Here is an 11,360-nt window from a genome sequence, read left to right on the forward strand (position 1 = left end):
CCGCCGCCATGACCCACAGCCAGACGTTCGCCATCGCCATGACCCACAGCCAGACGTTCGCCATCGCCATGACCCACAGCCAGACGTTGGTGTCCGCCGCCGCCATGACCCACAGCCAGACGTTCGCCATCGCCATGACCCACAGCCAGACGTTGGTGTCCGCCGCCGCCATGACCCACAGCCAGACGTTCGCCATCGCCATGACCCACAGCCAGACGTTGGTGTCCGCCGCCGCCATGACCCACAGCCAGACGTTCGCCATCGCCATGACCCACAGCCAGACGTTGGTGTCCGCCGCCGCCATGACCCACAGCCAGACGTTGGTGTCCGCCGCCGCCATGACCCACAGCCAGACGTTGGTGTCCGCCGCCGCCATGACCCACAGCCAGACGTTCGCCATCGCCATGACCCACAGCCAGACGTTGGTGTCCGCCGCCGCCATGACCCACAGCCAGACGTTCGCCATCGCCATGACCCACAGCCAGACGTTGGTGTCCGCCGCCGCCATGACCCACAGCCAGACGTTGGTGTCCGCCGCCGCCATGACCCACAGCCAGACGTTCGCCATCGCCATGACCCACAGCCAGACGTTCGCCATCGCCATGACCCACAGCCAGACGTTGGTGTCCGCCGCCGCCATGACCCACAGCCAGACGTTCGCCATCGCCATGACCCACAGCCAGACGTTGGTGTCCGCCGCCGCCATGACCCACAGCCAGACGTTCGCCATCGCCATGACCCACAGCCAGACGTTGGTGTCCGCCGCCGCCATGACCCACAGCCAGACGTTCGCCATCGCCATGACCCACAGCCAGACGTTGGTGTCCGCCGCCGCCATGACCCACAGCCAGACGTTCGCCATCGCCATGACCCACAGCCAGACGTTGGTGTCCACCGCCGCCATGACCCACTGCCAGACGTTGGTGTCCACCGCCGCCATGACCCACAGCCAGACGTTGGTGTCCGCCGCCGCCATGACCCACAGCCAGACGTTGGTGTCCACCGCCGCCATGACCCACAGCCAGACGTTGGTGTCCGCCGCCGCCATGACCCACAGCCAGACGTTCGCCATCGCCATGACCCACAGCCAGACGTTAGTGTCCACCGCCGCCATGACCCACAGCCAGACGTTGGTGTCCACCGCCGCCATGACCCACAGCCAGATGTTGGTGTCCACCGCCGCCATGACCCACAGCCAGACGTTGGTGTCCGCCGCCGCCATGACCCACAGCCAGACGTTGGTGTCCACCGCCGCCATGACCCAGAGCCAGACGTTGGTGTCCGCCGCCGCCATGACCCACAGCCAGACGTTGGTGTCCGCCGCCGCCATGACCCACAGCCAGACGTTCGCCATCGCCATGACCCACAGCCAGACGTTGGTGTCCACCGCCGCCATGACCCACAGCCAGACGTTGGTGTCCACCGCCGCCATGACCCACAGCCAGATGTTGGTGTCCGCTGCCGCCATGACCCACAGCCAGACGTTGGTGTCCGCCGCCGCCATGACCCACAGCCAGACGTTCGCCATCGCCATGACCCACAGCCAGACGTTGGTGTCCACCACCGCCATGACCCACAGCCAGACGTTGGTGTCCGCCGCCGCCATGACCCACAGCCAGACGTTGGTGTCCACCGCCGCCATGACCCACAGCCAGATGTTGGTGTCCACCGCCGCCATGACCCACAGCCAGACGTTGGTGTCCGCCGCCGCCATGACCCACAGCCAGACGTTCGCCATCGCCATGACCCACAGCCAGACGTTGGTGTCCACCACCGCCATGAACCACAGCCAGACGTTGGTGTCCGCCGCCGCCATGACCCACAGCCAGACGTTCGCCATCGCCATGACCCACAGCCAGACGTTGGTGTCCACCGCCGCCATGACCCACAGCCAGACGTTGGTGTCCACCGCCGCCATGACCCACAGCCAGACGTTGGTGTCCGCCGCCGCCATGACCCACAGCCAGACGTTGGTGTCCGCCGCCGCCATGACCCACAGCCAGACGTTGGTGTCCACCGCCGCCATGACCCACAGCCAGATGTTGGTGTCCACCGCCGCCATGACCCACAGCCAGACGTTGGTGTCCGCCGCCGCCATGACCCACAGCCAGACGTTCGCCATCGCCATGACCCACAGCCAGACGTTGGTGTCCACCACCGCCATGAACCACAGCCAGACGTTGGTGTCCGCCGCCGCCATGACCCACAGCCAGACGTTCGCCATTGCCATGACCCACAGCCAGACGTTGGTGTCCACCGCCGCCATGACCCACAGCCAGACGTTGGTGTCCGCCGCCGCCATGACCCACAGCCAGATGTTGGTGTCCACCGCCGCCATGACCCACAGCCAGACGTTGGTGTCCGCCGCCGCCATGACCCACAGCCAGACGTTGGTGTCCACCGCCGCCATGACCCACAGCCAGACGTTGGTGTCCGCCGCCGCCATGACCCACAGCCAGACGTTCGCCATCGCCATGACCCACAGCCAGACGTTCGCCATCGCCATGACCCACAGCCAGACGTTGGTGTCCGCCGCCGCCATGACCCACAGCCAGACGTTCGCCATCGCCATGACCCACAGCCAGACGTTGGTGTCCGCCGCCGCCATGACCCACAGCCAGACGTTGATGTGCACCGCCGCCATGACCCACAGCCAGACGTTGGTATCCGCCGCCGCCATGACCCACAGCCAGACGTTCGCCATCGCCATGACCCACAGCCAGACGTTCGCCATCGCCATGACCCACAGCCAGACGTTGGTGTCCACCGCCGCCATGACCCACAGCCAGACGTTGGTGTCCACCGCCGCCATGACCCACAGCCAGACGTTGGTGTCCACCGCCGCCATGACCCACAGCCAGATGTTGGTGTCCGCTGCCGCCATGACCCACAGCCAGACGTTGGTGTCCGCCGCCGCCATGACCCACAGCCAGACGTTCGCCATCGCCATGACCCACAGCCAGACGTTGGTGTCCACCACCGCCATGACCCACAGCCAGACGTTGGTGTCCGCCGCCGCCATGACCCACAGCCAGACGTTGGTGTCCACCGCCGCCATGACCCACAGCCAGACGTTGGTGTCCACCGCCGCCATGACCCACAGCCAGACGTTGGTGTCCGCCGCCGCCATGACCCACAGCCAGACGTTCGCCATCGCCATGACCCACAGCCAGACGTTGGTGTCCACCACCGCCATGAACCACAGCCAGACGTTGGTGTCCGCCGCCGCCATGACCCACAGCCAGACGTTCGCCATCGCCATGACCCACAGCCAGACGTTGGTGTCCACCGCCGCCATGACCCACAGCCAGACGTTGGTGTCCACCGCCGCCATGACCCACAGCCAGACGTTGGTGTCCGCCGCCGCCATGACCCACAGCCAGACGTTGGTGTCCGCCGCCGCCATGACCCACAGCCAGACGTTGGTGTCCACCGCCGCCATGACCCACAGCCAGATGTTGGTGTCCACCGCCGCCATGACCCACAGCCAGACGTTGGTGTCCGCCGCCGCCATGACCCACAGCCAGACGTTCGCCATCGCCATGACCCACAGCCAGACGTTGGTGTCCACCACCGCCATGAACCACAGCCAGACGTTGGTGTCCGCCGCCGCCATGACCCACAGCCAGACGTTCGCCATCGCCATGACCCACAGCCAGACGTTGGTGTCCACCGCCGCCATGACCCACAGCCAGACGTTGGTGTCCACCGCCGCCATGACCCACAGCCAGACGTTGGTGTCCGCCGCCGCCATGACCCACAGCCAGACGTTGGTGTCCGCCGCCGCCATGACCCACAGCCAGACGTTCGCCATCGCCATGACCCACAGCCAGACGTTGGTGTCCACCGCCGCCATGACCCACAGCCAGACGTTGGTGTCCACCGCCGCCATGACCCACAGCCAGACGTTGGTGTCCACCGCCGCCATGACCCACAGCCAGACGTTGGTGTCCGCCGCCGCCATGACCCACAGCCAGACGTTCGCCATCGCCATGACCCACAGCCAGACGTTGGTGTCCACCACCGCCATGAACCACAGCCAGACGTTGGTGTCCGCCGCCGCCATGACCCACAGCCAGACGTTCGCCATCGCCATGACCCACAGCCAGACGTTGGTGTCCACCGCCGCCATGACCCACAGCCAGACGTTGGTGTCCACCGCCGCCATGACCCACAGCCAGACGTTGGTGTCCGCCGCCGCCATGACCCACAGCCAGACGTTGGTGTCCGCCGCCGCCATGACCCACAGCCAGACGTTGGTGTCCACCGCCGCCATGACCCACAGCCAGATGTTGGTGTCCACCGCCGCCATGACCCACAGCCAGACGTTGGTGTCCACCACCGCCATGAACCACAGCCAGACGTTGGTGTCCGCCGCCGCCATGACCCACAGCCAGACGTTCGCCATCGCCATGACCCACAGCCAGACGTTGGTGTCCGCCGCCGCCATGACCCACAGCCAGACGTTGGTGTCCACCGCCGCCATGACCCACAGCCAGACGTTGGTGTGCACCGCCGCCATGACCCACAGCCAGACGTTGGTGTCCACCGCCGCCATGACCCACAGCCAGACGTTGGTGTCCGCCGCCGCCATGACCCACAGCCAGACGTTGGTGTCCGCCGCCGCCATGACCCACAGCCAGACGTTGGTGTCCACCGCCGCCATGACCCACAGCCAGATGTTGGTGTCCACCGCCGCCATGACCCACAGCCAGACGTTGGTGTCCGCCGCCGCCATGACCCACAGCCAGACGTTCGCCATCGCCATGACCCACAGCCAGACGTTGGTGTCCACCACCGCCATGAACCACAGCCAGACGTTGGTGTCCGCCGCCGCCATGACCCACAGCCAGACGTTCGCCATCGCCATGACCCACAGCCAGACGTTGGTGTCCACCGCCGCCATGACCCACAGCCAGACGTTGGTGTCCACCGCCGCCATGACCCACAGCCAGACGTTGGTGTCCGCCGCCGCCATGACCCACAGCCAGACGTTGGTGTCCGCCGCCGCCATGACCCACAGCCAGACGTTCGCCATCGCCATGACCCACAGCCAGACGTTGGTGTCCACCGCCGCCATGACCCACAGCGAGACGTTGGTGTCCGCCGCCGCCATGACCCACAGCCAGACGTTCGCCATCGCCATGACCCACAGCCAGACGTTGGTGTCCGCCGCCGCCATGACCCACAGCCAGACGTTCGCCATCGCCATGACCCACAGCCAGACGTTGGTGTCCACCACCGCCATGAACCACAGCCAGACGTTGGTGTCCGCCGCCGCCATGACCCACAGCCAGACGTTCGCCATCGCCATGACCCACAGCCAGACGTTGGTGTCCGCCGCCGCCATGACCCACAGCCAGACGTTGGTGTCCACCGCCGCCATGACCCACAGCCAGACGTTCGCCATCGCCATGACCCACAGCCAGACGTTGGTGTCCGCCGCCGCCATGACCCACAGCCAGACGTTCGCCATCGCCATGACCCACAGCCAGACGTTGGTGTCCACCACCGCCATGAACCACAGCCAGACGTTGGTGTCCGCCGCCGCCATGACCCACAGCCAGACGTTCGCCATCGCCATGACCCACAGCCAGACGTTGGTGTCCACCACCGCCATGAACCACAGCCAGACGTTGGTGTCCGCCGCCGCCATGACCCACAGCCAGACGTTCGCCATCGCCATGACCCACAGCCAGACGTTGGTGTCCACCACCGCCATGAACCACAGCCAGACGTTGGTGTCCGCCGCCGCCATGACCCACAGCCAGACGTTCGCCATCGCCATGACCCACAGCCAGACGTTGGTGTCCACCGCCGCCATGACCCACAGCCAGACGTTGGTGTCCACCGCCGCCATGACCCACAGCCAGACGTTGGTGTCCGCCGCCGCCATGACCCACAGCCAGACGTTCGCCATCGCCATGACCCACAGCCAGACGTTGGTGTCCACCGCCGCCATGACCCACAGCCAGACGTTCGCCATCGCCATGACCCACAGCCAGACGTTGGTGTCCACCGCCGCCATGACCCACAGCCAGACGTTGGTGTCCACCGCCGCCATGACCCACAGCCAGACGTTGGTGTCCGCCGCCGCCATGACCCACAGCCAGACGTTGGTGTCCGCCGCCGCCATGACCCACAGCCAGACGTTCGCCATCGCCATGACCCACAGCCAGACGTTGGTGTCCACCGCCGCCATGACCCACAGCCAGACGTTGGTGTCCACCGCCGCCATGACCCACAGCCAGACGTTGGTGTCCACCGCCGCCATGACCCACAGCCAGATGTTGGTGTCCACCGCCGCCATGACCCACAGCCAGACGTTGGTGTCCGCCGCCGCCATGACCCACAGCCAGACGTTGGTGTCCACCGCCGCCATGACCCACAGCCAGACGTTGGTGTCCGCCGCCGCCATGACCCACAGCCAGACGTTGGTGTCCGCCGCCGCCATGACCCACAGCCAGACGTTCGCCATCGCCATGACCCACAGCCAGACGTTGGTGTCCACCGCCGCCATGACCCACAGCCAGACGTTGGTGTCCACCGCCGCCATGACCCACAGCCAGATGTTGGTGTCCGCTGCCGCCATGACCCACAGCCAGACGTTGATGTGCACCGCCGCCATGACCCACAGCCAGACGTTGGTGTCCGCCGCCGCCATGACCCACAGCCAGACGTTCGCCATCGCCATGACCCACAGCCAGACGTTGGTGTCCACCACCGCCATGACCCACAGCCAGACGTTGGTGTCCGCCGCCGCCATGACCCACAGCCAGACGTTCGCCATCGCCATGACCCACAGCCAGACGTTGGTGTCCGCCGCCGCCATGACCCACAGCCAGACGTTCGCCATCGCCATGACCCACAGCCAGACGTTGGTGTCCACCACCGCCATGAACCACAGCCAGACGTTGGTGTCCGCCGCCGCCATGACCCACAGCCAGACGTTCGCCATCGCCATGACCCACAGCCAGACGTTGGTGTCCACCGCCGCCATGACCCACAGCCAGACGTTGGTGTCCACCGCCGCCATGACCCACAGCCAGACGTTGGTGTCCGCCGCCGCCATGACCCACAGCCAGACGTTGGTGTCCGCCGCCGCCATGACCCACAGCCAGACGTTCGCCATCGCCATGACCCACAGCCAGACGTTGGTGTCCACCGCCGCCATGACCCACAGCCAGACGTTGGTGTCCACCGCCGCCCATGACCCACAGCCAGATGTTGGTGTCCGCTGCCGCCATGACCCACAGCCAGACGTTGGTGTCCACCGCCGCCATGACCCACAGCCAGACGTTGGTGTCCGCCGCCGCCATGACCCACAGCCAGACGTTGGTGTCCGCCGCCGCCATGACCCACAGCCAGACGTTGGTGTCCACCGCCGCCATGACCCACAGCCAGACGTTGGTGTCCACCGCCGCCATGACCCACAGCCAGACGTTGGTGTCCGCCGCCGCCATGACCCACAGCCAGACGTTCGCCATCGCCATGACCCACAGCCAGACGTTCGCCATCGCCATGACCCACAGCCAGACGTTGGTGTCCACCGCCGCCATGACCCACAGCCAGACGTTGGTGTCCACCGCCGCCATGACCCACAGCCAGACGTTGGTGTCCACCGCCGCCATGACCCACAGCCAGACGTTCGCCATCGCCATGACCCACAGCCAGACGTTGGTGTCCACCGCCGCCATGACCCACAGCCAGACGTTGGTGTCCACCGCCGCCATGACCCACAGCCAGACGTTGGTGTCCACCGCCGCCATGACCCACAGCCAGACGTTGGTGTCCACCGCCGCCATGACCCACAGCCAGACGTTCGCCATCGCCATGACCCACAGCCAGACGTTGGTGTCCACCGCCGCCATGACCCACAGTCAGACGTTGGTGTCCACCGCCGCCATGACCTACAGCCAGACGTTGGTGTCCGCCGCCGCCATGACCCACAGCCAGACGTTCGCCTTGCCATGACCCACAGCCAGACGTTGGTGTCCACCGCCGCCATGACCCACAGCCAGACGTTGGTGTCCACCGCCGCCATGACCCACAGCCAGATGTTGGTGTCCGCTGCCGCCATGACCCACAGCCAGACGTTGGTGTCCACCGCCGCCATGACCCACAGCCAGACGTTGGTGTCCACCGCCGCCATGACCCACAGCCAGACGTTGGTGTCCACCGCCGCCATGACCCACAGCCAGACGTTGGTGTCCACCGCCGCCATGACCCACAGCCAGACGTTGGTGTCCGACGCCGTCATGACCCACAGCCAGACGTTGGTGTCCACCGCCGCCATGACCCACAGCCAGACGTTGGTGTCCGCCGCCGCCATGACCCACAGCCAGACGTTGGTGTCCGCCGCCGCCATGACCCACAGCCAGACGTTGGTGTCCGACGCCGTCATGACCCACAGCCAGACGTTGGTGTCCACCGCCGCCATGACCCACAGCCAGACGTTGGTGTCCGCCGCCGCCATGACCCACAGCCAGACGTTGGTGTCCGCCGCCGCCATGACCCACAGCCAGACGTTGGTGTCCGCCGCCGCCATGACCCACAGCCAGACGTTCGCCATCGCCATGACTTACAGCCAGACGTTGGTGTCCACCATCGCCATGACCCACAGCCAGACGTTGGTGTCCACCGCCGCCATGACCCACAGCCAGACGTTGGTGTCCACCGCCGCCATGACCCACAGCCAGACGTTGGTGTCCACCGCCGCCATGACCCACAGCCAGACGTTCGCCATCGCCATGACCCACAGCCAGACGTTGGTGTCCACCGCCGCCATGACCCACAGCCAGACGTTGGTGTCCACCGCCGCCATGACCCACAGCCAGACGTTGGTGTCCACCGCCGCCATGACCCACAGCCAGACGTTGGTGTCCACCGCCGCCATGACCCACAGCCAGACGTTCGCCATCGCCATGACCCACAGCCAGACGTTGGTGTCCACCGCCGCCATGACCCACAGCCAGACGTTGGTGTCCACCGCCGCCATGACCTACAGCCAGACGTTGGTGTCCGCCGCCGCCATGACCCACAGCCAGACGTTCGCCTTGCCATGACCCACAGCCAGACGTTGGTGTCCACCGCCGCCATGACCCACAGCCAGACGTTGGTGTCCACCGCCGCCATGACCCACAGCCAGATGTTGGTGTCCGCTGCCGCCATGACCCACAGCCAGACGTTGGTGTCCACCGCCGCCATGACCCACAGCCAGACGTTGGTGTCCACCGCCGCCATGACCCACAGCCAGACGTTGGTGTCCACCGCCGCCATGACCCACAGCCAGACGTTGGTGTCCGCCGCCGCCATGACCCACAGCCAGACGTTGGTGTCCGCCGCCGCCATGACCCACAGCCAGACGTTGGTGTCCACCGCCGCCATGACCCACAGCCAGACGTTGGTGTCCGACGCCGTCATGACCCACAGCCAGACGTTGGTGTCCACCGCCGCCATGACCCACAGCCAGACGTTGGTGTCCGCCGCCGCCATGACCCACAGCCAGACGTTGGTGTCCGCCGCCGCCATGACCCACAGCCAGACGTTGGTGTCCGCCGCCGCCATGACCCACAGCCAGACGTTCGCCATCGCCATGACTTACAGCCAGACGTTGGTGTCCACCGCCGCCATGACCCACAGCCAGACGTTGGTGTCCACCGCCGCCATGACCCACAGCCAGACGTTCGCCATCGCCATGACCCACAGCCAGACGTTGGTGTCCGCCGCCGCCATGACCCACAGCCAGACGTTCGCCATCGCCATGACCCACAGCCAGACATTGGTGTCCACCGCCGCCATGACCCACAGCCAGACGTTGGTGTCCACCGCCGCCATGACCTACAGCCAGACGTTGGTGTCCGCCGCCGCCATTACCCACAGCCAGACGTTCGCCTTGCCATGACCCACAGCCAGACGTTGGTGTCCACCGCCGCCATGACCCACAACCAGACGTTGGTGTCCGCCGCCGCCATGACCCACAGCCAGATGTTGGTGTCCGCTGCCGCCATGACCCACAGCCAGACGTTGGTGTCCACCGCCGCCATGACCCACAGCCAGACGTTCGCCATCGCCATGACCCACAGCCAGACGTTGGTGTCCACCGCCGCCATGACCCACAGCCAGACGTTGGTGTCCACCGCCGCCATGACCCACAGCCAGACGTTGGTGTCCGCCGCCGCCATGACCCACAGCCAGACGTTGGTGTCCGCCGCCGCCATGACCCACAGCCAGATGTTGGTGTCCGCTGCCGCCATGACCCACAGCCAGACGTTGGTGTCCACCGCCGCCATGACCCACAGCCAGACGTTGGTGTCCACCGCCGCCATGACCCACAGCCAGACGTTGGTGTCCACCGCCGCCATGACCCACAGCCAGACGTTGGTGTCCGCCGCCGCCATGACCCACAGCCAGACGTTGGTGTCCGCCGCCGCCATGACCCACAGCCAGACGTTGGTGTCTGCCGCCGCCATGACCCACAGCCAGACGTTGGTGTCCGCCGCCGCCATGACCCACAGCCAGACGTTGGTGTCCGCCGCCGCCATGACCCACAGCCCGACGTTCGCCATCGCCATGACCCACAGCCAGACGTCGGTGTCCACCGCCGCCATGACCCACAGCCAGACGTTGGTGTCCGCCGCCGCCATGACCCACAGCCAGACGTTGGTGTCCGCTGCCGCAATGACCCACAGCCAGACGTTGGTGTCCGCCGCCGCCATGACCCACAGCCAGACGTTGGTGTCGGCCGCCGCCATGACCCACAGCCAGACGTTCGCCATCGCCATGACCCACAGCCAGACGTTGGTGTCCACCGCCGCCATGACCCACAGCCAGACGTTGGTGTCCGCCGCCGTCATGACCCACAGCTAGACGTTGGTGTCCACCGCCGCCATGACCCACAGCCAGATGTTGGTGTCCGCCGCCGCCATGACCCACAGCCAGACGTTGGTGTCCGCCGCCGCCATGACCCACAGCCAGACGTTGGTGTCCACTGCCGCCATGACCCACAGCCAGACGTTTGTGTCTGCCACCGCCATGACCCACAGCCAGATGTTGGTGTCCGCTGCCGCCATGACCCACAGCCAGACGTTCACCATCGCCATGACCCACAGCCAGACGTTGGTGTCCACCGCCGCCATGACGCTGCTGGGCCAAAACCAGCTGCCCTTGCCCCTCCAGAGAGGGGCAGTCCCATCCTCTCACATCCATGCCACCTTTTGTTCTGTTTCCCAAACAAACATTGTCCAGCATACGTCTGGGTCAGCCGTGGCGTGTTCAGTCACAGGTGGGAGTTTGGGATCACAGCGCCATAATCGGTTCTTGAACTCCAGTAGGAGTGATGCCTCCTCTTGCACGCTTGG

Source organism: Oryzias latipes, chromosome 4 (genome assembly GCF_053564925.1).
Source record: "Oryzias latipes strain Hd-rR chromosome 4, Olatipes_Hd-rR_3.1".
In the NCBI taxonomy this organism is placed as follows: domain Eukaryota; kingdom Metazoa; phylum Chordata; class Actinopteri; order Beloniformes; family Adrianichthyidae; genus Oryzias; species Oryzias latipes.